This window comes from Oryzias latipes, chromosome 18, assembly GCF_002234675.1.
Source record: "Oryzias latipes chromosome 18, ASM223467v1".
NCBI classification, from domain to species: Eukaryota; Metazoa; Chordata; class Actinopteri; order Beloniformes; family Adrianichthyidae; genus Oryzias; species Oryzias latipes.
Genome location: NC_019876.2, coordinates 20,512,738 through 20,538,293, shown reverse-complemented (window position 1 = coordinate 20,538,293; position 25,556 = coordinate 20,512,738). Strand labels below are relative to the sequence as shown.

Sequence of the window (25,556 nt, the reverse complement as noted above, 5' to 3'; positions counted from 1 at the left end):
TCAGTTTCCTGTTCGTAGCTGACATGATTCTGTTGCTGTAGCTCATCTGCCTCAAGGTTCTATGTTCAGAAATGCTCTTCTGCAGATCTCTGTTGAAACCAGTGGTTATTTGAGTTAATGTTGCCTTTCACTGGAAATCAGCTGGAACCAACCTGGCCTTTCTCCTCTGACCTCTGGCATCAACAAGGCATTTCCATCCCACAAAACTGTCGCTCACAGGATATTTTCTCGTTTTTGAATAATTCTCTGTAAACCCAAGATAGGATTGTGCATAAATATCCCAGTAGATCAGCAGTTTCTGAAATCTTCAGACCAGCCCGCCTGCCACTATTAACCATGCCATGTTCATTGTCACCTAAATCACCTTTCCTCCTCATTCTAATGCTCAGTGTGAACTGCATTGCTGACCATGTCTACATGCCTGAATGCAATGAGTTACTCCCATGTTATTGGCTGCTTAGAAATTTGCTTTAACTAGCAGTTGGACACGTGTGCCTAACAAAGTGGCCAGTGAGTGTATAATATAATATGGTTTATAATAGAGATGCAGAATATATTTTTTCTAAAATAACAGCTAATAGCAATATCAGGAATTTATATTAGCAATGAAAATTACATCAACCAAACTTTTTCTTTTTAACTAGCCCACCATAAGAGCTTTCCTTTTATACCAACTCAATATATTGAAATCTGAGCATTATTCTTTATTTCTTGAATTTAATTATAACAAATGATGATAAATAGCTGAGCATACCATCAACGTCATACATGCTTGTTTTACTTATTAGTTTCCTACACTCATTTTCTGCAGCTGACATACTACGCACTTCCAGCTGGAGGGCAGCTTCGGCAGGCCACACAGTTTTTTTTACGCGTTATCTACCTCGCCCCTTTCAGTCAAACAGTTAAATGCACAAATTAATGACTTTTTGTTCCCGTTTGTCGTTTTGTGACATAGGGTTGTGTAATTTAGGCCCAACTTCACAATACTACTTTGAAAGCGTTTAAATCAAAAATAGTCAAAAGTATTTATTCAGATTAGCTGCCATCAAATGACATAAATAAATGGATGTCCCAAAAAAAAAAAAAGGCTATAAAAATTCCGGCATGTAAAATTGTTGTACAGTAAAGCATACCTTTAATTATTTAGTTATTATTGATAATCATTTGAACAGCAATGCACAGCATTATTTTGTCAATAGTCAAGCACCTTTTGATGCAGCAGGTGATTGCTCAGCTAATCTCTGTGCCAGACCCCATGAACTTTCCTCCACCTTGGTTTTCCACTGTTCTACTTATCAATTGTGATCAATATTCTGACTGTGTGTCATTGTGCTTCTCTACGTGCCTGTACCTTTTCACATGCCCCTGCAGCTGGGCAGGAAGTTCCATCTAAAAGAAGCTAACCATCCAATTTGAGTGTAAAGGTGAAATTACATTTTTGTTACAAAGTTGATTGACATCAATTTTAGACGTCCATCTTCTATGAGCTGATTTTACTACGGTCACCGTGTGAGTGGAGTGGTTATAGGCATTCCACGGCAGTAAATTGTTGCCACAATTGCCATAAACAAGGCTTGCACTGGAAAGTTTAGCCACAGCAAAACAGAGTACATGTTTGTGAATGAGAGGGACCCAAGTGGAAGAGTGAGCTTATAGGGAGAAGAGATTGGTGGAGAATTTGAAATATCTATGGATATTCAATATTCATATCGAATTAATTATTTTGTTCGCACGAGTTAATCATTTCGAGGGAATGAAATAGTATTTCGAGGGAACGCAATATTATCTTGTGGAAACGCAATATTATCTTATGGGAACGGAATAGTATTTTGTGCGAACAAGATATTAATTTGTGGGAACAAGATATATTTTAATTTTTTAATGTCAGGACACGGGCTTCGTAGCTTTCCGCCACTACTTCCATGTTTTTGTTGACCAACATTAGCTCGAGGAGGGAAATATAAAAACAACAATAAAACTTGAGGACCTTTTTTATTATTGTGTCGATGAAAATAAGAAAAATTTAGAAGGCCCAAGCTGGCTGCCTTTGTGTCCCCCAGCGGCTCTGTGTCTGCTGGCTAGCCAGCTGCCCAAGACCATAGCAAGAAAAAGAGCTTGGGTGGAGCAGCATAGTGAGCTCCATCGCCGGAGCCCTAGGAGGCTAGCCTCCCGATCCCACAGAGACTGTCTATCTACCGTCCAGCTAACCGCCCAGGAACCGCCCGTTGTAGTGGGCTCGATTGCTTCAGCCCAATGGGCCCTGCCAAAGGCTGGCAACCTGCCTAGGTGTATTCCCTCTTTGACCAACAGTTGCCAAGACAGTCTCCTGCAACCCCAGTGGATTAAGACAATTGATGCAACTGGCTACCTGTGCATAGTTGTTGGTTACATGAATTATTTAATTTGAAAAAAGTTTTTCCATTGCTGATTTGCAAAACTTGTCAATTTCAATGCGCATTAAAAACAACCTCCTGTGACGGTGTGGCACCGTCAGATGCCGAGGGGGGGCCACACCAGGTTTTATTGTTTGTGTAATAATGTGTTCTGTTATTTATTGTTAATTATGATTACCACCTGTGGTGCCGCCTGGACGGGAATGGAGAGCAACGCCCCGTGGGCGTGGCATCCCACTTAAAGGTGAGCACTGCAGGTGGCGAAAAGAGGGGAGTGACAGTGTGAGCTGTGTGCTGCATGGCCCTGCGTGTAGTAACCGTGTCTGAATTAAACACTGAACCTCCTCACCTTGGCTCCTCTGCATCCTTTCTCGGCGGGACCCCGGCACACCTCCTTTAAGCGAGAATTTTTTTTTTGAACATTGCGAGTTTTCCAAAAATATCTTATGTAACGAAAAAGCATGTTCCGGCATTTCATTTTATTTGCTGGACAAATTAATTCAACAATCTGCATGTGCTATCATAAAATCCGTTACACAACCAGTACTGCTTGCTGGTTCAATGTCGTCTAAATTATAATGTAATTAAAAGTATTTTTCATGAACTAATCTATATGTGTGAAATTTTGTTAAACGGCAGGGTCTGGTACCCATATTTGTTTTGTTACTCCGCATGTTGTTCAAAAAGTGTCGATTTGGAACCAAAAATGTCACTTTTCACCGTCTGTTAAATCGCTAAAGACAAACTTTTGAGAACAGACTCTCAGTCGGTGTTGTTTGTGGCGCCCGTTGTGTCGAGCTCTTCACTCATGCAAGACACAGCTGTCAACATCAGAAAGGCGGGAACAAGGGCGGGGCTCCTAAGGTCAGCACCAACGGCAACGCCCCTGTAGAGGAAAGTTTGGAAACAGTGGCTTCAGTGAAACATTAAATTTGACTTTTTGAGACATGGTTGTGCGATTTTGATTAAAAAACTTTATAATCATTAAAACACCAATGAGAATGTTTTTTTGTTTGTTTGTTTTAAATGTTATAGGGGGACTTTAAATTACCCTCTGTAGCAGTGTTTCGCAGTCGTCTTCTGTCGGCAGCAGAATTATTAAAAAGAAACAAAAACATATTTTTTTTTGTTAAAATGCATTTGTAGGTTGTTTTTTTTTTTTTTTTTGCATTAAGACAACCCAATAGAGACACTTGCTGTCAGCCTAAAACGTTTTTTAAAAGAATTATTGATCCTGGAAGTCCAAATCTGTGAACACCTTGCTAGCTTAGCTGTTTTTGTGCACCTCTTGCTTAAACTAGTGCCACAATGCATTGTAGTGATTTTTTTATGGTATACAGACTTTTAGTAGAGTTTTTGTCTGGAATTTTAAGCTTGAAATAAAAAAGAAAAGCGCTGATCATGATAAGAATAAATTAAGTAAAGTTAAACTATTGGTAAAAATATTAATTGCTCATTTTCATGCAAAGTGTTGACAGTGAGCCCTCAGTGAAATATTTTGTTACATTTGGGGGAACAATAAGTAAACAAAGGTTTGGAGACGTTTAGTATGTTTGTATTCTGTGCAGCTACAACTTCATTTCTACTTTTTTTCTTTTTCGTGCATGCGTGCGATTTTTAGATTATTTTTTAATCAGATTTCTATGTAAACTTGTACCTTGACCCCAAAACTGTGTAGTTTCTATCATCTTGCTTGTTTTCTGTAAATTTCTGTCTCTGACAAATCTTTATGAAACATTGGATTGATACAAGGTTGATTTGAAAAGTTCTATTCTGAAATGTGTCCCAGTTCAGGTAGAATGCTCTATTTCAGGCTGAAATATTTTCCTCCATTTTTGTCTGTTTTTCTTCATTGTTGTGTTTTATATGGCTCCATCTCCTTTCCTGTCTTCATTACTCTGTTTTCCTGCATATCTTTACTTTTTTCCCCCTCACTAACTTGATGTTTTATTGTTTTGCTCTCCTAAAAAAAGCTGTAATGCATAACCGTATCACAGTGAGCCATTAACATTCATCTAACATTCTGTGCTGCCTCTTTTTCATTTGTGCCACTGTCATGCCACATCTTCCAATTATCTCAGTCTCTCTGTCTTTGTCATCATCTATCATCATGCTCCTTTTAATCTTGGGTTTTGTGCTATTTTCCTTTTAGTTTTATTGCCTCATACAAAAAAGGGTTACCTTTTCTCCTTCTTTATAAGTTACCTGTAGCACAACTACCTGTGTTTAATCTGAAGCCTCCTTAGTTTTAGGAACGCTCTGTTCTGTTTTCCATTGAATCCAAGAGTGAGCATGCTGTTATCTGTTATGTGTCAGTCTGGTTTGAGATGCCTTTTAACACACCCGTCTTTCCACATATGCCTATCCTAGCATATTCAACACATCTTTTTATGTATCTAAAACTGTGCGAACGTTTTAGACAGGTGTGAAAATATGCTCTAAAAAAACAGGGAACGATTCTAGAAATATAATTGAGTGTTTATGTTTTTCAATTTACAAAATGCAGATTGATTAAACAAAAAAAAATCTGAATCAAATCAGTTTTCTGTGTCAGTACCTTTTGCCTTAAACACAGCATCAATTCTTATAGGTACACTTGCACAAAGACGGGGATTGATTTTGTAGGATTGTCAGGTCTTTGACAAGTGATAATGTTCATGAATATCACATGTAGGTTGAAGGCCAGTCATAAGGTCTAAGGAAACAGCTATAAAAGGCTTCAAGCTGGATAAGGAACACTCAAACTTTCCTACCAAGGTGAGGCTGTGAAAGACATTTTCGTGTCATGGTATGATTGAGCATAACAAGGTATTTCTACATTAGCAAGAGAAGGATCTCAAAGTACTCCGGTTGGGGTTGGTTACTTGTATATTGAACTGGGGTTTCCAGTTCAAGATCTTCTGAATAAGTAGAAAGAAACATTGAAGATCGTGGACACAGTGGTGGGATAGAGAAACTTATAATAGATGAGCATGCAGAGCATCTAATTAGAGCATAAATCACCATTCTAGGAGGACCTGTGTGCTGAATTGCACTATTTACTCCCCCATCAGAGTCATCAGGCGTTGCCTCAGACAGTGAACAAACCCCGGATGTGAAACTGCTTCTAGGCTATAAGCAACAAAAACCACTGACCTAGATGCCTATTGTCCTCTTTAACATTTGCTGGGTCAGACTCCTATACACAGGTGACTTCAAAAATGTGAAGAATAAAATGGTGGACAAAATGGCGGACGGAGTAACACCAGTGGTGAGTCCAGACCAGAACTCGGGGGAAAAAAAACAAATCCAACCTATGATCTGGACTCACAATCTCTGTGTAAAACCAATGGAATCATACTGACCTCAAGGAAGACATCCGTCGTCTAAAAAAAGCTGAGCTGGAAATGAAGGACGCTCTCCTTTCCAGATTCATGGATGTCTCCTTCGCTCAGTCTAAGCGGCTAACCTCGCTTAGACACAGCTCCATGGGACCTGTCCACCTGCGCACACCCTTCTTCATATTCAACACCCAAGCAAAGATCCCTGGATGAAGAAGTGGTTGTCCGAAGGCCCGGAAGGAGATTTGATGAGACCCGGAAGGCTCCTGTCCTGAGTCTCTCCAACCGCTTCTCTCCCGCTCCTTACGCAGCCATCACAGCGGCACAGACTCCACCGGACTTGGGCTCCACTGTGGATTTCCCCGCTCTTCGAACAGACGCTATGGAGATCCCGAAGGAGGACGGAAGCATCGGGGCATGCAGCAACCCGGTTCGGGCCCCGAGGATCACCGCTAAAGCCCCATGATCATCAGGATCAGTCAGACGAGTGCCTGCAACTGGATCCCCAACTGGGCTCCAGCATCTTCCTCCCGGATCCTGAAAGAAACTGTCCGCTTCCATTCCAGCAAGGCTCGGGCTTGCTGGAATGGAAGCGGACAGTGGATGGCGGTCACTCACTGTTTTTCGGGAGCCTCAGTTCTGGATATTCTGGAGAAACTCCCAAACCCAGTGGCGCCACCAGGGCCACCCCTCTCCGACACCTGGCCACCCCAGTGGCCACCCCACCCCACTAGACACTATAAACTGTGGTAGCATCAGTTGTGCATTTCATCCCAGATGCACAGCCAGCAAGCGGGCAAGTCGCTCTGATCACCTAAACAGGCCGACACCTCCTCCCCTCCCAGCTGCCTTTGAGTGCGCAGACATCTAAAGACGAGCCGCTGGACGCAGAATATGTATAAGACGTGGGGTTCATTTCCGCGTTCGAACCCCCAGAGCCTCCGGGCCGGTTTGACAAAAGAACCAGTATCAGTTACTAAAGGTGAACTTGGAGATGGTAGGGGAGCAACAGAGGTGTAGTGAGGAGGAGGAAGATGAGACAGAGCAGCATGATCCACAGCCAGCATGACTGACAGAAGAGAATGAGGAAGACAAAGATGAGACGGCATCTGATGAGGGACAGTCAGCATCATTGCTCAGAGAAACAAGGCAGAACTCAGCAAAAAGTCCTCCACCTGTTCCTGGACCAACTGGTGAAGTTAGAATTAATGCAGTGTTTTTCAACTAGTGTGCCGCAGCGCACCAGTGTGCCGTGGGATATTACCGTCATTAACTGGTCTAAAACATTTTCCATCTCCAGGATATCAGCTCTGTGTTCATCCAAACAGCCCCTGATAAAACACTTTGAAATTAGGAATATGAAAGATCGTAAATACTTTTTTCTTTGTGTTTATTTGATTCTATTAAAAACATTTTGATAAGAATGGCGGTACCCGGATTTAGCTGCAGTTTTAACTGTTTTCTGAAAAGTCCCTGCCCCTTTTACTGTCTCCACCAATCATTCTAGGAGGCTTAATCACATGTCATCAGTCTGACCAATCAGAAGTGGTTAAAGTCTTCACTTCCTTGTTCTGATTCTGCTCATAAAGCCGCTCAGTTCCAACAAAAGTACCAATTAAAGCTTGTCTTTAGCGGTGCAGATTTCCACAGAATCCGGTATCAGACCGTGAAAAAAGTGAACAAAACAATGAAGCTCAGAGACGCTAGTCTTTTTGCGTTTGGCGGCTGTTAACATCTCCCATGATGCATTGGGTTAAAGTGACAGCGTCTCAGCGCACAATGAGTTTATCCTCTTAACGTCTTGTAACAACAACGAACACACATCAAACAGTTTTTGAATCTTTTCACTTAACTTTTATTACATCAGCTTTTTCTGCCACAATTATCACAAAAATGCATGTGAGATTGCAGAGGGACTGTAGATCAATACAGACTGAGTTTCTCCTTTTTTTCTAAACATTTTTTTACATTTTCTTTTTGCTGGTTTGCCGCGAGATTTTTGTCAAGGTTAAAGTGTGCCGTGTCTCAAAAATTGTTGAAAAACACTGGCCTAATGATATCTACTAGAATTTACAGTAGTATCAACTATAAGTTAATCTTCTAGAAAAAAATCAGTAGGCATTTAACTTTCTGTTGGTTTTCTAAAGGTTGTTTTACTGCGTTTAATGAATTTAAAAAATTTAGCTCATGGTTTTTGTGTGCCACCCCAAGATTTAATGTGGCCCCCTACCGGCCACCGCCATGAAAAATTTCTGGAGGCGCCACTGCCCAAACCTGCTGCGATCTTTCCCGTCCTCTGTCAGGAGACTGATTTTACCCGTCGGTTTTAATGACACCTCTTATCGGGAGTCTGAAACGACCAAAAAGGCGTTCATCAGACTTTTTAATTTTTTAAACTCCTGCCCATTGTCTGTTTTTATTTCGGGACCCCTCCCCTACCTCTCCCGGGGGCAGGGCCGTTTCAGCAGGCTGCTGAGTCTGAGCACCTGGCTCCAGTCTGCTTCCAGCCTGAACAGATTTGTTTTTATTGACAATTTTAATCTTTTCTGGAACAGAACCTCATTTTATAAAACTGATGGGATTCACCCCAGTCCACTGGGCAGCAATGTTTTAGCTGCAAACATCAGACACTCTGTCCAGACATCACCGGCCCCCATCATGCCCACACCAGTCCAAACCTCCTCTTCATCTGTCCAGACATCAGTCTGTGGAAGTGACTGACTGTATGTGGTATCACCCCCCCACATTCCCCAACAAACAACTGCTTCAACTATCGACAGTGCTTCCTGGCCACGACCTGCTGCCCCCCCAGTCTACCCCATTAAGACTATTATTACAATCAGGTCTTCTATGAGAGGGTGTGCAGGGAGAAAGGTAAATATTAACTGGCTTCGTCCTTTAACGGAAGCACCAAAGCCTGAGGAAGCAGCTTCCACAACCACTCCACCCCCCTCTTTTAACATGGCACTTTTGAATATTCGATCGCTGTCTAACAAAACCTTTATTATAAATGATTTTATCCAAGATTATAATATTGATGGTCTCTTTTCAACTGAAACATGGCTGAGCACGGATGCATCTACTGTTCGCACAAAGGCCTCTCCACCCAATTTTAGCTTAGTTTTTTCAACCAGGGAGGGCAAAAAGGGTGGGGGTACTGCATCTACAATGTCCAACTCCCTTCCATTAAAGCAGATTTCATTAGATGAGTACCCCAGCTTTGAACATCATGCCTTTGTTTTTAACAGCCCGTCAGTTTTATGCATCACAGCATACAGACCACCCAAACCAAGCTCTGTTTTTATTGAGGAGTTTTCTGAGTTTTTAGCATCTGTCCACACTTCCTTTAACATGATTTTAATAACAGGTGATTTTAACCTGCATATAGACGGGAAGTCGGACTATTGCACTACTCATTTCTTGGACTTGCTCTCCTCTCTTGATTTTAAACAACACGTCATTCAGCCGACTCACAACAGGGGGCACACTCTTGACCTCGTCATCAGTCATGGTTTACCTACCAGTGTGTCCACGGTTGTGGACCTGGCTGTATCTGACCATTACTGTGTGCTTTTTAACATTACTGGTTTTATAAAGCAAGAGACCTCTGTGAGAACGGTGAAGAAATGCTACTTGACTCCTGAAGTGGTCAAAAAGTTTATTACATCTGTTCGCTCCAACTCTCCACCTGTCTTATCAACCTCCTGTGATCTACTTGTTGAAAGTTTTAACAGTAAATTAAAATCCAGTCTCCACTAAAATCTAAGAAGATAAGAATCAAACCCACACCCCCCTGGAGAACTGAGGAAATTAAACAATTGAAGAGACGTTGTAGATCTGCTGAAAGACTTTGGAGAAAACACAAACTTGAAATAAACTATCAACTATACCAAAACCAACTAAAACTATATAATCAAACAGTAAAACAGGCCAGAAAGTCATACTTTGGGAACATCATTTCAAATACAAATAACCCCAGAGTCCTCTTCACCACAATTGAATCTTTAATCAACTCATGTGAACAAAAACACAATGCCAGCCTCCGCCTCATTGTGTGAGGACTTTGCAGACCACTTCAGGAGAAAGATCGATTCTGTCAGATCAAACATCATAAATGAACAGAAAAGCCTTTTTATTGGTAATGATGGGTTGATCTTACCTGAGGAAGCACTGGACAGTTTTGGCCTTGAAGCTGCAACACTTGGTCGAGTTTTCTCCCAAGTTAATCCAACAACTTGTTTTTCAGACCCCATCCCTACATCACTTTTTAAATCATTTTACAGGTCTTTTGAGAATGAGATTTTAAATACCATGAACTCCTCTCTACAGACAGGTATTTTTCCTGCTGCCTTTAAAACGGCAGTGGTGAAACTGTTACTCAAGAAAAATAATATAGACCCTTCAGTTTTTAATAACTACAGACCTGTGTCCAACTTTCCATTTTTAAGTAAGGTTTTAGAAAAACTTGTTTTTATTCAGCTGAATGAATTTCTCTTACAAAATAACATTTTTGAGGTAAACCAGTCTGGCTTTAAAACGAACCACAATACTGAGACAGCCTTGTTAAAAACCGTTAATGATGTCAGGTGTGCCTTGGATTCAGGTCAGATCTCAGTACTAGTTCTACTAGATCTAAATGCAGCTTTTGATACTGTTTATCACCTGGGGCCTTATTTATAAACGTTGCATACGCACAAAAGAAGGCGTACGCCACTCTCTACGCAATAATTGATATTTATAAAAAGCAAACTTGACGGGAAAATGTCCGGTCCTTCACGCAAGCTCTGACCCGGGCGTACGCACAAAAACGGGTGAAATGAGAAATGGCGACACCGTTGGCAGATGGAAGAAACACGTAAAGTTAAAATGACAATACTGCCCCTCATAGATAACATGAAGACTTCACAAAGCAAGTCTTACAATTAACAACCTACACAAACACCCGTTTGATCGATCAGCAGTGAAACAAACAAAAAAAAATCAAACGGAAATTATAACAGAAATTCAAATGAACACATATTTGCACTGTATTTTAGATGTGAAATTATGGATGGCAAATAATTTTCTGCAGCTCAACCAGGAGAAAACTGAAATTTTAGTTATCAGTCCCGAAGCCAAGAGAGAGAAACAGTTTCTGAAGCTACAGGAACTTTCATTAAGTCATTCAGAAACAGTCAGAAACCTGGGCGTTATTTTTGACTCTAAGCTAACTTTTATCCCCCACATAAAACAGGTGGTTAAAACTGTTTTTTATCATCTTAGAAGTCTGGCTAGAGTCCGCCCACTATTCTCTCTTGCTAATATGGCGATGCTAATGCATGCTTTCATCATGAGTAAAATTGATTATTGTAACGCCCTGCTTGCTGGTCTTCCAAAAACCAACATTAGGAACCTTCAGCTTCTCCAAAATTCTGCTGCACGAGTTCTCACAAAGACCAGGAGGCGGGCTCACATCACACCAATTTTAAAATCCCTGCTCCCTTGGCTCCCCATATGCTTCAGGATTGATTTTAAGATACTTTTTACAGTTTTTAAATGTCTTAACGGTCTTGTGCCTTCTTATCTATCAGATCTTTTAGTAAAGTATGAACCCTCGCGGACCCTGAGATCCTCTGGCACTGGACTGTTAACCATTCCATTTGTAAAAACCAAAACCTATGGAGAGGCTGCGTTTCAGCACTATGGCCCCCGTTTATGGAACAGTCTGCCAGAGGACCTGAGAGCCGCAGAGAGCATTAACGCTTTTAAGAAAAAGCTCAAGACCCATCTTTTTAACCTGGCTTTTAGCTAGTTCTTTGACTACTATTATTTATCTATTTATTCAGTTATTTATTTATATGTATTTATTTATTTTTATTTATTTATTTATTTATCCATTTTATCTTGATTTATGAACTTGAAATAGATTTTTAACGCATTATTTTAATTTACCTTACTTTAATGTTTTATTGTTTTTATCAATATGTTTACTTTTTTATTCTCATTTTTATTTATTTTTATTTCCAGAGCTTCCTCAGCTGGAACCTCTCCCTCTGGGTGGGCTGCTGTTCAGCCACTGCGGCTCTGGGTGGGGACCTGCATCACCACTTAGCCAAATGCAGTATCACAGGGAGGGGGATGTTCCAATTATCAGCGTTTCCAGCATCTTGTTTTTGTGCTCAGCCTATTTGTCAATGCCTTTTCCCATCAGTTAGGGGGTGGGAGGTGTGAAACGAGTGGGGGGCTAGGTATGGGCGGGGGGGCCCTATTTATTTATTTGTATTAATTTATTTATTTTCGTCATGCTTGTTTTTATATTTTGTTGTGTTTTAATGTAAAGGCACTTTGTGTTATATTTTTATATGCAAAGTTCTTTATAAATAAAGTTTGATTTGATTTGATGAAAGACACATTAAGCTTATTACCCTTCATAATCAGTCCAATCAGCTCTGAACTGGCAGAAACCAATGCGACCCACAAACCCCCCCATACTGTCTAGAGAACTCTAGCCAGAAGTGCTCTTCATGAGAGTTGCAGCTCGAGAGCCAAACTTCCAACGTGGAAACAAGGCTAACAAGCCCATAAAATATAGAAAATGGGGTGCAGAAAATTGGCATCAAGTACACAGAGTGTAATGGGTCAAAATTTGAAAAACTTGAATACAGTTAATCCTCACCAAACCTCCTGTTCCATATATATATAGATAGATAGATAGATAGATAGATAGATAGATAGATAGATAGATAGATAGATAGATAGATAGATAGATAGATAGATAGATAGATAGATAGATAGATAGATAGATAGATATATCTAGATATATAGATAGATATAGATATCTATATATATATATAGATATCTATATATATATATAGATAGATATATATATATATCTATATATATATATATATATATATATATATATATATATATATATATATATATAGATATAGATATAGATATAGATATATATAGATATAGATATAGAAATATGGCGCCTGGATTCATCGCTTTCTCTAAGTCTGAAGTGACCCTGATTTTCAGCAGAGTTCTGACCTGCAGACAACTTGACCTCAACTTTTAGCGTCGCTGATATCAGCTGAAGAAGGAACAGGACCTCAATCTAATGTCTGCAGACATAACATCGAAGAGAACTATAAACTCTGTTTAAACCAGATTGACGGCTGTTAATCAGCAGAAAAATGAATACCAACCTGTCATTTGACAGAATATAGGCCCTTTTTTATTTTATTGGGCCCTCTTTAACCTTATCACAAAAAAAAAAATGTAAATTAAAAAAACGTGATCATTTATTGATGATGATTAATATGATTGATTTTTAATTATATGACTTCACTTGCTCCAAAAATTGATTCATAAGTTTTCCTAATGAAATATAATTTACACAACTTTTGATACTTGATCTATTTTTGCTATTAAGATTTTTGAAAAAGTGTTCTGTCTATTTTACTGATATAGTTTTATTTTCTTTTAATCATATGCATGATTTTTATAATTAACATAATCTGTATATATTTTAGATAACTGATCTGCATTTGCCCTGTTGATTTCTAAAATAATTATTTTTAGATAATCATTTAAGTAATTCATCTTTGTCATGTGCTTTACTGATACCTAAGGATTCCTAATTCTATCTGATAAAGTTATGAACCGGATAATGATAAATAATGTAATAAAATGGTTACGGTAGAACGGGGTGGATGATATAAATTTGCTTGCTTCCACTCCCTTTCAAGCAATAATTAATTATATGTCAAATTATCCCAGGTTTGATACGTCATTGTATGAATGTATAACTGATGATTTTAATGTTTTTGTGTACTATTCTTATTTGATTGCTTGAAATAAACCATTTCAAATCAAAAAACCATTTCAAATTTTTTTTGCAGATATCTGAGAAAAGCCAAATTTTCAAAGAATCTCCATTATGCTATACTATTACCTGCAGATGTTCATAATGGTAACACCCTAATGCCCTTTCATTAACAAACTGCCTTCTGCTATAGCCAAATACCGGTATTGCAAATTTTGAGTCATAAATCTCTAACATGTGCTGTCCTTCTGATGGACTCATTCCTGATCCTATCTATCCTGGTCACTCCCAAAGAGAACCTCAGCATCGTCATATCTGCCACCTACAGCTCTGCTTCTTGTGTGATTTTGTCCTTTTTTAATATATATTTTTTCCTTTCCTGTGTGTTTGTGTTGGATGAAAGAAGTGGACAACAGATGTGCAGTGTGATGGGTTGTGGTTTCTACTCGTGTGTGGGTGTGTGTAGGAGTCCTTGCGATTTCTGGAGCTTTTTAGTCCCCCTTCACCTCGTATTTTAACTGAAATGCTTTACATCAAAAGCCAAAGCCTGTCTGTTCCTTTTCCTTTTCAGGTTGGTGTGATGTCAATCTCCCACAGTAGATGAGTGGAGTGATAGATGACACGGGTTGATCCAACGAAATAGAGAGCAATGCCGCATCACAAGCGTTCACTCCCGACTGTGAAAGTGAATGGGTCAAACCTTCAAGCACATCAATCAGCTGGGGTGTAAAAGTAAGTAAAACACTAGCAGACTGTTGTCATCTTTTCTCTTCCTCCTTCCCGACCTTCCTTATCTTTTTAACTTCCACCACTTACTCTTCAGTTTGTATAACTTTAAAGTCACTTCTGCTTTTGATGCAACACGTAGCTTTGATTATAATGCCACTTCTAAAAGGTTTGTTGATATAGTTTAAGGCTCATGGCTTAGGAGGATAAAGCCTTAGTTAACCGTGCAAACTGAGAAAAGAAATGTGAACTAAAGGGAACCCCATTTTTGTTTGATCGAAATGTTCCTTAATGTGAGTGTTTTTTTGTTTTTTTTTACGTAAAAGACACCTTTAAAGTTCCACTCCGATGATATATTAATATATTGTCAAAGCATTCCCAGTGGTCTTTTAATTCTTATGCTGTTTTTATGCAAATAAAAAAAAAACAGTGTGGTTTTCTAGGACATAGTTTCTGTGAAACTGTTAAAAATTCGCGTCTGAGTTATGACCGGAGTAAAGCCTGTCTCCACTTACCATCATTCATCTTTTTACACGCTCTCCTGCTAGCTCATAACCCCTCACACCCCCAACCAAACATTACGGGTGCAGCAAAAATGGCAAACATTATTTGAGCTATCCAGTCATACAGTTTAGAGCCACATGCCAGCGCGTACAAGAAAAACCAAGACGTGCATGGATCTACAAGTGCATGCATCAGATCGGAGAACAGAAGGGAGCCATTGTATTTTCTAGGTTACAGATGTGCTTTTTTTCAAACATTTTTTCATCTGCTCCCGATTCAAAATGATTCAAATAAAAAAAATTATTCGAAATAAATTTTTTAGTTTAGTTTTCTTTATGTATGTCCTCCATCATCAATAAAATGACACAAGGACATTTTTAAAACACAATTTTCAAGAGGTCTTAAATGTACATCAAGGAATTTGCAATGTTTTGAATTCATAGAATGCGTGTTTGTCATAATATTTTAAGCATATCAAAACCCAGAGTAGGCTATAATATGTGACCCTGCAGTCTCTTTTTAAGGTTCTGTAGGAAGCTGGAAGGACATTGAGACATCAACTGAATCTCAATATTAGCTATTGATCTGATTTTTAAGGTCTTTTTACTGAAACTGTTCACATCAACAATCTTGATCATGGTGTTTCCTCAAACACAGGCACTGCCCTTTTACTTTAAGAATTTTAACTTTATGAATGCTTTAAAATACTTATTTCCATTTATACACTTCTCTTGTGCTGCTGAACCATCTAATAGTTTTGTTTCAAATTATAAGTTGTTCAAATATTCATTTATCTTCTTAAGCCATTTTGTCCCTTTTGGGGTCACAGGGCTGCTTTGTTATAAGTGTAATGCATATTAAAGTACATCAACTTTTTACATCACGTTTACGTCATAAACCTATATTTTCTTTCTATTTTTAAAGAAGCCATGATTTAGGAAATGTTTTTTTGATGACCTGAAGGTGTGTCTGGCCCAGTGGAGCTGCAGGGGGTTGTTCCATGTGGCCGCACCTGACTCATAATCCCCTCTGCCATTGGAGCGAGAAAACCATCTCAGTTTAGGAATTTTTTTACATCTCAATAACTAACAAAAACAAGTTTAATAAAAAAATTGCAACTCCATTGTCTAACACAGAAAAAAATGATTGATTGGTCTACATATATTGATGAAGCTGTTACATTTCAGCCTATCACAGGGACTAATTAAATGCCATTCAGTGCACACTCCTGCAAGTCCTTCTCTTTGATACCAAACACTAATTCAAAATAAAAAAATTCCCGTAAACAGTTTTTCTTTCTAGATGCTCACATTTTCACACAGTTCAGAACCAAGAAAAATTAAAACTACAAAAAAGCATCATATACTAATGTGTAAAAATGAACTTTGAAAAAACAAAACAAAAAAAACAGATTACTTGTACTTAGGAACTTAATCCTACTGGCTGGATAAAAAGAAAAAAAGTTGTCCAGTCAATTTTTCTTTAATTACACCAAAAACTACATTTCCCAGAGTCCCAACCCTTCACATTTGGTGTCATTAAAAAGCCCCATATGTCCTCTGTAGATACCAAGAGGAGTTCATTCAGTAGTATGTGTCATGATGGAGGGTGGCTCGAGAGCCGGACCCAGATGCAGAGGCGGAGGCATGAGGATCAGGGACTAGTGGGTTTAATTCACAAAAACAAGAAAAACAAAAGCGCTGCAGAGCAGGTTACAGAACAAGACAAAACTTACTTGGCATGGCTTGAAACATTAACGAGAGCGTGGCGAGGAACATGGAACTATAAAGCATGACATGAACACCAAGACAGGAATAATGGACCAACACAGGAGGAAGGCAGAGACAAGACTTATATACAGACAGGGCAGACAAGACACAGGTGAACACGATTAGGGCAGATGGGGACCAAAGGAAGTAAAACTCAAGAAACATGACAAGACAGGAAACCTTTCAAAATAAGACAGGAAACAGAACCAAACAAGACAGGACAAGAACTAAAGCGAAAAACAAGACACAACAAACTGAAACCATGACAGTATGCAGTGGTTGGGAAATATTCAGGCTTAGAATTTGCATTGCTGGTGGCCAGTAGGATATTATTATAATATTTATGTTTTTGGGTTTTGCTTTGTTTTTTGCAATACTATATAATAATAATTCTTAGTTCGTAACACACATGCCTGAGAACAAAGAGAGACATTTTTACTTGTCACAATCATTTGTCTTTTTTTCTCTCTTATTTTAAACCTTAATATGAAAAAAAAAAGTAGCTTTGAGAGATCATGAGAGTCAACATAATGTGTTTTTTGTTCTTTAATGAAGTCTGTGATCTGATATATCAAAGTTCTCTAAAGCAAACCTTTCTCTTTTTTATGTTGATGGAAGTTTGGATTTTGCCTTTTACTTCTCTTTGCCTCTAGATTCATTTATGGTTTGGGTGCCATCTGATTGGTTCACAATAGAACAATAGTTATGACAGTAAAAAAAGGATTTTTACTCATTAGCTGTAATATAGCATCAAACTGTAATACCTTCATGAACAGGAATAAATCAGTGCTCAAAAAGAAGGATACATTTTTCTTTCAGATTTAAAGCAGACCCTGAATGAGATTAAAGCAGATGTTAACTGAACAGCAGTCCTGAGAAAATCATTTTTCCAGTGAGTCCAGCGGAGTGATGGAGGAAGCTGAAGGCTGACTAGATGCTTTAGAAACTGGTGTGTATATGAAGGATTACAATTTAAAGAGGAAAGCAATCAGTGGCTGGACTAGCACTGATGGCTGCTGCTGCACATTATGAACACTATAAAGCATGTTTGTCTAATTTTTACAGCCACCGTCTCATTTAAAGTTTCTTGTGCTTGTTTGGAAAGCTTCTTCAAACATGCATATGAACTGCAGCAAATTTCTTTGGGATTATTGTTAGTTTACACATGGTTGGTGCAGACATTTTTTTTCTAAATACAACTGCCCGTACAGGTAGATAAGGGTTGTCTACGGGTGAAAAACGGGGAAAATCCATACACAGGTGGCCCGCATGAAATAGTAAGGCTATAGATCACTTGATCCTATAGAAGGAAAATGTTGTGAGCAAGGATAAGTGCTGTTCATGTGATAGGTGTACACTTTTTGCGTGCAGACTGACTGTTAGAAATAAGGAAATTACACAATCGGAGCGTAGTTTGAGTGGGTATTCTGCAGGGGTCCTGCAGGATATTATGAATGACCTACACACCCCGTGCATGCGGCATTTGAGGTAACTCAGTAAGGGGCCTGTAAGGCCTTGCACTTGGACCCAATGAACACAGGCTTTGAAAAAGTTTAGAAAGATGTATTGAGCTCAAGGCAAAACGGTGAATTTAAGGTGTCAGATAGTAACTCCTAGCTGGTAGGAGGCGTGCAGGGGTCACCATTAGGACTGTGGACAAAACTTGAGACAGAAGTATGAATAGTTGTTTTCCTGTGCTGTGGAAGCCGGTGGGCGCAGATCAGCAGATGACGTCACAGGGGAAAAGGACCGAACACACTGCAGTGCTGTCACTGCGGGGGTGGGTGATAAGGATTCTCTTTCATTACGTCCAAATTCACAGGATGTTAAAATTCTAAGCTCATATGCTGGTGTAAGACTCATTGGTTACATAAACATAGGTCAAAACACTGGAACGTCAAAATCTTGAAATTTGAAACACTGAAACACTATTCTCCACAATCCACAATTCAGAATAAGGGTTTGAGAATACTCAACGCTTGGTCAGAGGAAGAGATGCAGGTTAGATGAGCCTTGAGAGAAATCCAAGACACTATCCTCCACTCGTTCGGACAACCCAAATAGCCACAGAATCTGTAAAGGTCAACACCTGTACGCTTGTATGGCGATAAGACAATAACAATATATATTGCAATATAACTTTTTATTGATAGAAAAATGAGTCTGACCCCTTCAAAATTTTTGTTTTGAAAGAGTCCGAAATCAACACTGCGAGCATTTTCTCCTCTTTGGCATATAAAAGGTAGAGGACTAGTCGCCACCCCCACGGTCACTGCACTTCATTGATTTTTGAGAGGAGTTGCTGCTGTGGGTCCAGGGCAACAGGAAGTTTAATAAAAAGTGTTGCTTTGGAGATAACCCTGTTGCACAGCATGGATGCTACAATACTATGACGCTAAAGATGATATGCTAATGAGCTGTTCCATTCATTAAAAAGAAGGCATGTTCTAAATGATAACATAATTGAATCCACAATGTATTAGCAGCATCTCTGTAACATTACAAAGCTGGTGTTACACCAAAACCTGCAACCTGTATCACACGTTGTGCTGAATTTCCCTCGCCCCCCTTCCCTCTAGAGAGCACTATGCACCTTTAATGTCAATGATAACTAATTACAACAATCCAAAACTTAATTTTATGGTTTAAAATAAAATGTGATCACTTGGAGGCAGAATTATCTCTAGTAAGTCTGTCCTTGTTTTCTCAGCCTGTTTGAATTTTAGTTTACAGTTAGATGACAATAAAAAAACATAGTGATTGGCAGTTGTTGTTGCTCTCTTTTTCTATGGGTTTTAGAGAAACTCGAAATTGCAAGATGATTTGCACATACGTTTTGTCAATTTGGCAAGCTGTAGGTAGATGTAATGTTTGTATTCAGGGTTGGGGAAATAAGCCTTGGCTTCACCCAACACCTTTTTCGGTTAATTTTGTTCAATGTTTATGTTATGTTTATTTATTTATTATTATTATTATTATTTTCAATGTTTATGTTGACATTGATCAGTGTCAATGTTTATGTTGATGTTTTTAAGTTTGTTTGTTTAACTTAACCGAAATAAAGTTTCTCACACAATAAAGACGTACCAATCATAAATTACTCCTATGCAATTTCATTTTCTTGAAAAATGTTTAAGAAAAAATGTTCAAAAAGTAAAACACCTAAGGTAATTCTTTAGTGCACAAATATTGAGTGATTAAATGAAATATTTCACATGGGTCAGTCTGAATGGATAAGTACAGTATGTGTGTGTGAACATCAGTTGTATAGTGTACATGCTGACATGTTTTGTTTGTCATTTTTAGAGCCCACAGGTATGTTTGTTGCATTTGGGTGTGTGTGTGGACAGGCCTCGCCCCCTTTTTGATTTATATTACAGTAAACCCTTGTTTTTCGCGGGGGTTACGTTCCAAAAAGAACCTGTGATAGGCAAAATCCTTGAAGTAAAAACCTCTCTTTTTTTTTTTTTTTTTTTTTTTACAATTATTATACAATTAAATAGTCTATTATACATTGAAAAGAAAGAACAAACCATTTTACAGGCTCAAGCATTTGTTTCACAAATAAAAGTACTTTAGAAACTTTTTTTTTTCAACAAGTAACTTCTGTACTGTACTGTCAAATAATAATTGTACTCAATGTGAACAGAAGGCTTCAAATCGCGGAGATTAGGCCCGCCCACCGCGACCCGAGTAATTGGATTAAACGGGAGAAAATTTAAAATGATTATGAAAAAAAGCGACTCAGGTGTATTTCACTGCTATTAAGACTGAGCCGCTCTGCAGTGTTTTCTTCTTTTGAAACCTGCGGTGCAGGTGTGTTTGTTCGGGAGAAAAACATAGTGATTGGCAGTTGTTGTTGCTCTCTTTTTCTATGGGTTTTAGAGAAACTCGAAATTGCAAGATGATTTGCACATACGTTTTGTCAATTTGGCAAGCTGTTTTGTACATATTAAACTGCAATGTTATTGACGCACAGGTAGAGAAGAAGCGGAGTGACTTTTTAGCCAATCAGAATGCAGAACACAATGCACGATGCAAATCCGTGAAGTAGCGAAACCGTGAAAAGTAAACCGTGTTATAGCAAGGGATCACTGTACTTTTAAACCTAACTGTAATGATTATAAACATCCAGCAACGTGTTGCCTTATGCTGCTTCACAGTTCTTCCCCCCTCTTCTTTAATCACTCTCCTACCCCCCAGAGATCCGTCTCTCTTCTTCCCTTCTTTTCTCTTCCGTCCGGTCCAACAAAAGTCTGTTACAGATATGAGAAAGATTAATAAAGCTTATCCTAATTTACAAAAAGGATTTATTCAAATATACACCTAGTGTGTTAAAGGTTTCATAACCCCTATTGTAGGAGTAAAATATGTCCAACACAAGAGGCTTTCATCTCTCATCTGTCTGCTCAGCTGTTGGACAGAATAAGTTAAAAATAATAATAATAATAATAAGGTATTTCTTTGTAAAATAGTGTTATACTTTGGCAGATGATTTTATGTATCTACTGGCCAACTTGGCGAGTGAATTAGAAAATTAAATCTCAACCCCTGTGTGGAGGTAATTCAGTTATTTAAAATCTGACTAAAAGCAGAGCAACGTGAACTGCAATTGTGCAGAAGGCACAATTGTTCCTTCTTAAAACAGGAAATACCAACAACATTTTTATCACATGAATCAGAGCCACCAAGCATGCTAAATCTCAGACTTAAATTAAAGCTACAAGTAGCATTTAGCGGGCCCGAGCACGTGCCACCGCCTGGCACGAGCGACCGCCCCGTGAGCAACGCCCTGTTCGAGCCATTCTCGTCGTTTTTTCTTGTCCATTCTGGAGCTCCAAGCTAATGTTAATATGACAGCAGCCTGTGGGGGGGGGGGGGGGGGGGACTATAATCTGTTGCCTTAAAGGACAAAGACTTTTGCATATAGCATGAAAAAAATTCTTAAATCTAAGCCTCGTTTAGACCTGCTCATTTTCTCATCAAGTAGAAGAAGGTTTTTATCAGATTAAGAAACAAGCAATGATGATAATTGCTATCACTGTCCCTAAGGATGAGAACAATAGAACTCATTCAATTTTCACTACAATGTCTAGATGAGTGTCAGCTATGTCTGATAACTTGGCCAATTAGCTGGACCGGGATCTTGCAAAGTGCAGGTGGTTTAACGTCCAGTGTGATGAGTCTGTGGACGGCAACAGTACAGCATAGCTTTTGGTTTCCACAAGAGAAGAATTCCTGACACATCTGCCCTAACAGACAACTACAAGAGGAGTTGAAATGTATAACACGGTGAAGGAGTTTTTGTGCAGAAAAAGGTACCATTAGAAAAGCTGGTAGCCATACCTGCAGACGGGGCTCCTGCTATGATTGACCGACAAACAGGTTTCATCACTCACTGTAAAGCTGACCAAGACTTTCCAAAATGTCTGCATTACTGCTGCTTCTTTCACCAGTAGGCCTTATGTGCAGAAGTGATTGGCTCTGGACATATAATGACTCCTATTGTGAAAATCATAAAAAAGCTCAGCTGCAAAGCAAAACAGAACAGGATTTTTAAGGTGCTATTGGTGGAGATATCTGCTGAATATGGTGAATCTGAACTTGTATTCTTGACTGACATTACTGGAAAACTAAACCACTTGATCTGCGAGCTGCAAGACATTGGTAAAACTATATTTTTTTATTGACCAGCCTGCCTGAGCCAGTGTTTTTCTTGTGGGGATCTTTTCTGCCAGGGCTTGCCAGCTTGGTCAGTGGATGTTGCTGCAGTTGTCTCCCTTGCTGGGACAGCTGGAGTTAAACACAGCAGCCTCACGGCTGTGAAGTGGACCCCGTTGCTGTCCCAGTCTGGATGGGCACTGTGGCGATGTTCCAATGTTCAGGCTGGCTCCTGGTATGAAGAGATTCCCAATTACCATTTCCTAACCGCAGAGCCAAGGATGTGTTTACATGTTTAGGTCAAAAATGTGATGAACAGCTTCATGTTGTCTATTGATGTAAGTTTAAACCTAAACATGTTTCCCTGTTACTAATCCAGTTGATATGGTTCTCCATCTGTGTCTAGGTGATAGAAAAGCATTTTTTTATATTTAGAGCTCCAAGCAAACAAACAGTTGTCTATATAAGAGCTTTTACAATTGTGGACTTTTAGCAGGTCTCTGAATACATGTGACCAATGTATGGTGGATTTTCACAGACTTTGTGTAAAACTGAAGGTGACAGAGACTTTGGAGAAGTGGCTACATTATTCTGGACTTCTTTGTTTCATCCACAGAAGAGTAAAATATGTGATTGATTTTGAAAAGCTGCTGAAAAATGTATCTTTTTAAAATTGCAATTTCTGATTTGGGTTTTACATTTTGTGTTCCATTTTTTGTGATTGTATTAGAAAGATTTGTTATTTATTTGGTGTTTAAAGGTGGTGCATATTGTATATATGCAATCTTCTGAGAGACATTTGCTATATGTTGTGTTTGTTGTCGTTGTAGTTTAATTTCTTTGGATGTATTGAAAGGAAATGAAAAGAAGTTGCAGCATTGATTAAAAAAGCATAAAAGAGACATTTACTGTCTGATGTTACATCTGTAGGAGTGTACTGAGACTGGGTTTTGTTTTGGAGCACATTCATATATTTTGTTTGTAAAAAAAAAAAAAGATAAAATATAAAGTTAATTGTTTTCTGGATGAATAAAAAAGCAATGATTAGTGCTAAGGATGTATAAAAGACAAACAAAACAAAGGAAATTGCTGTATTTTAGTGTTGAACTAGGCTTTCTAACTGTTCTACTTTCTGTCTGCCACTCCTGGCTAATTTACATGTGAGCACACAGCCGGGGGGTGGGGTGGGGGGCTAACTCCACTCCTGCAGCAGGGGAGACTGATGAAAAGCTTGAGGATGTAAGATTGAATAAATAAAATCCTAGAGTTGACCAGTTCATTTTATAAATGTAAATATTTTTTTATTTTGGTGCTGATAAACTAAACAGAAGTTATGATAAAAATATTTGCTTGAGTCAAAATGTCCAAAAATTTGCTTTCAGCACAATAGGGTGATTAAGGTGGTTAAATGTTTCTCGTACGTATAGTGCTGCTTTTCAAACGTGGAGCTTTGTAAGACGCATCTAATTCTGAAATCTCAGCTTCCTGAGACAAACGGCTGATTTCCTATGAAGCTTGATTATATGATCATGCTTCATGATCATTTATGAACATATATAGCTCGTCCAAAATTGTCATATCCATGGGTTCAGAATGGAAGTTTCATCAAATCTATTTAATTTCAGTGAGATCAGACAAGGAATGTGAACGTGAGAGCAACATTTGTGCATGGCGAGATACCCAACTTCGCCGCTCTGTCACGACCACACCCCCGCGTTGAAAGATTTGTTTTTCATCAGAGTAAACTTCAATGGTTTTTCAACAGGTGGACGTCATTTTGAGGTGTGTCGGCTCATCCTACTTGGAGCAGTGATGCTCCAAGTAAAACATGTCATTTCCTGTTGCCAACAGGTGGCGCTACACCTGTTTCGGATTTTTCCACTGCAGATGTGTTCAAAGTCAGACTACAATCATGCAAAACAATTTTGGATCAGATTAGATTATTTATGGCTGAGTAATGGCCATTTTTCTTTTCATGGCGTGATTTCGAAACGACCTCAAATTTTGACGCGCCGCCACGGTCACAAACAACCGTAAAAACTTAAAAGCTTCGCAATTTAAGATCGGACATGTGTTTAGTTTACAAAACCAAAGTTTGGAGTCATTGTTCAAAAATCTCTAGGAGGAGTTCGTTCTAGAACGAGGCCTGCAAATGACCAAAATAGAGCAAAACTGACATATTGACATCAATATAGCAGACTTCCTGTGCGACTGACAGCTTGGTCCCAAGAGACTTTTTTGTAGGTTTCCATCTGATGAACATGTCCTGTAAAGATCAAGCTTGTATGTTAAAGAACATGGCGGGGCTCTCAAAAACAAACATGGTAGGTGGCGCTATTGAGCCGTTTTTTGTTCACCCATGCAAGTGCTGTGTATGTAAGTTGGAGATATGTAAGAGGCATCTCATTCTGAAATCTCAGCCTTGTGATACAAACGGCTGATTTTTTATGAATTTTTAATTATCTGACTGCAACGCAATCAACCACTTCCTGTTTGGTGGTGGCTTGCGCAGGCACCGTCAGGTGTACACCCATGAAACTTTAGACGATGAGAGAAGACCCTTATGAGTATCTCCTGTTGTAATTTTATGAATGTCGGACAAAGCACAGAGAAAAGATAGGTCAGAATGTGACATAAAATGTATTTGTCAATATCTAGGTGGCGCTATGGAGCTCGTCCAAGATTGTCATATCCATTGGTTCAGAATGGAAGCCTCATCACCTCTATTGAATTTCAGTGAGATTGGACAAGGAATGTGCACGTGAGAGCAACTTTTGTGTGCATGGCGAGACGCCCAACTTCGCCGCTCTGTCACGACCACACCCCCGCATTGAAAGTTATGGCTTTTTATCAGAGTAAACATCAATGGCTTTTCAACAGGTGGACATCATTTTGAGGTGTGTCGGCTCATCCTACTTGGAGCAGTGATGCTCCAAGTAAAACATGTCATTTCCTTTTACCAGCAGGTGGCGCTACACCTATTCCAGATTCTTCCATTGCAGATGTGTTCAAAGTCAGACTACAATCATGCATATCAACTTTGGATCATATTGGATTTTGCATGGCTGAGTAATGGCCATTTTTCTTTTCATGGCGTGTTTTCAAAATGACCTCCATTTTCGACGCGCCGCCACGGTCACAAACATCCGTAAAAACGTAAAAGCTTCGCAATTTAACATCGGACATGTGTTTAGTTTACAAAACCAAAGTTTGGAGTCATTATTCACAAATCTCTAGGAGGAGTTCGCTCTAGAGTGAGGCCTGCAAATGTCCAAAATGAAGCAAAAATGACATATTGACCTCAATATATCAGACTTCCTGTGCGAGTGACAGGTGGGTCCTTTCAGACTTTTTTGTAGGTCTCCAT

General features: G+C 39.0%; 1 protein-coding gene across 1 annotated transcript in view; it reads left to right on the top strand.

Annotated features, from left to right (window-relative positions):
- LOC101165845 (5-hydroxytryptamine receptor 2C-like) overlaps positions 1 to 25,556 on the top strand; it is a 252,916-nt gene that overhangs the window by 149,670 nt on the left and 77,690 nt on the right. The window contains exon 3 of the mRNA XM_020711729.2: positions 14,101 to 14,261. The gene's annotated coding sequence lies outside the window, so the exon portion shown is untranslated. The remainder of the gene's footprint in view (positions 1 to 14,100; positions 14,262 to 25,556) is intronic.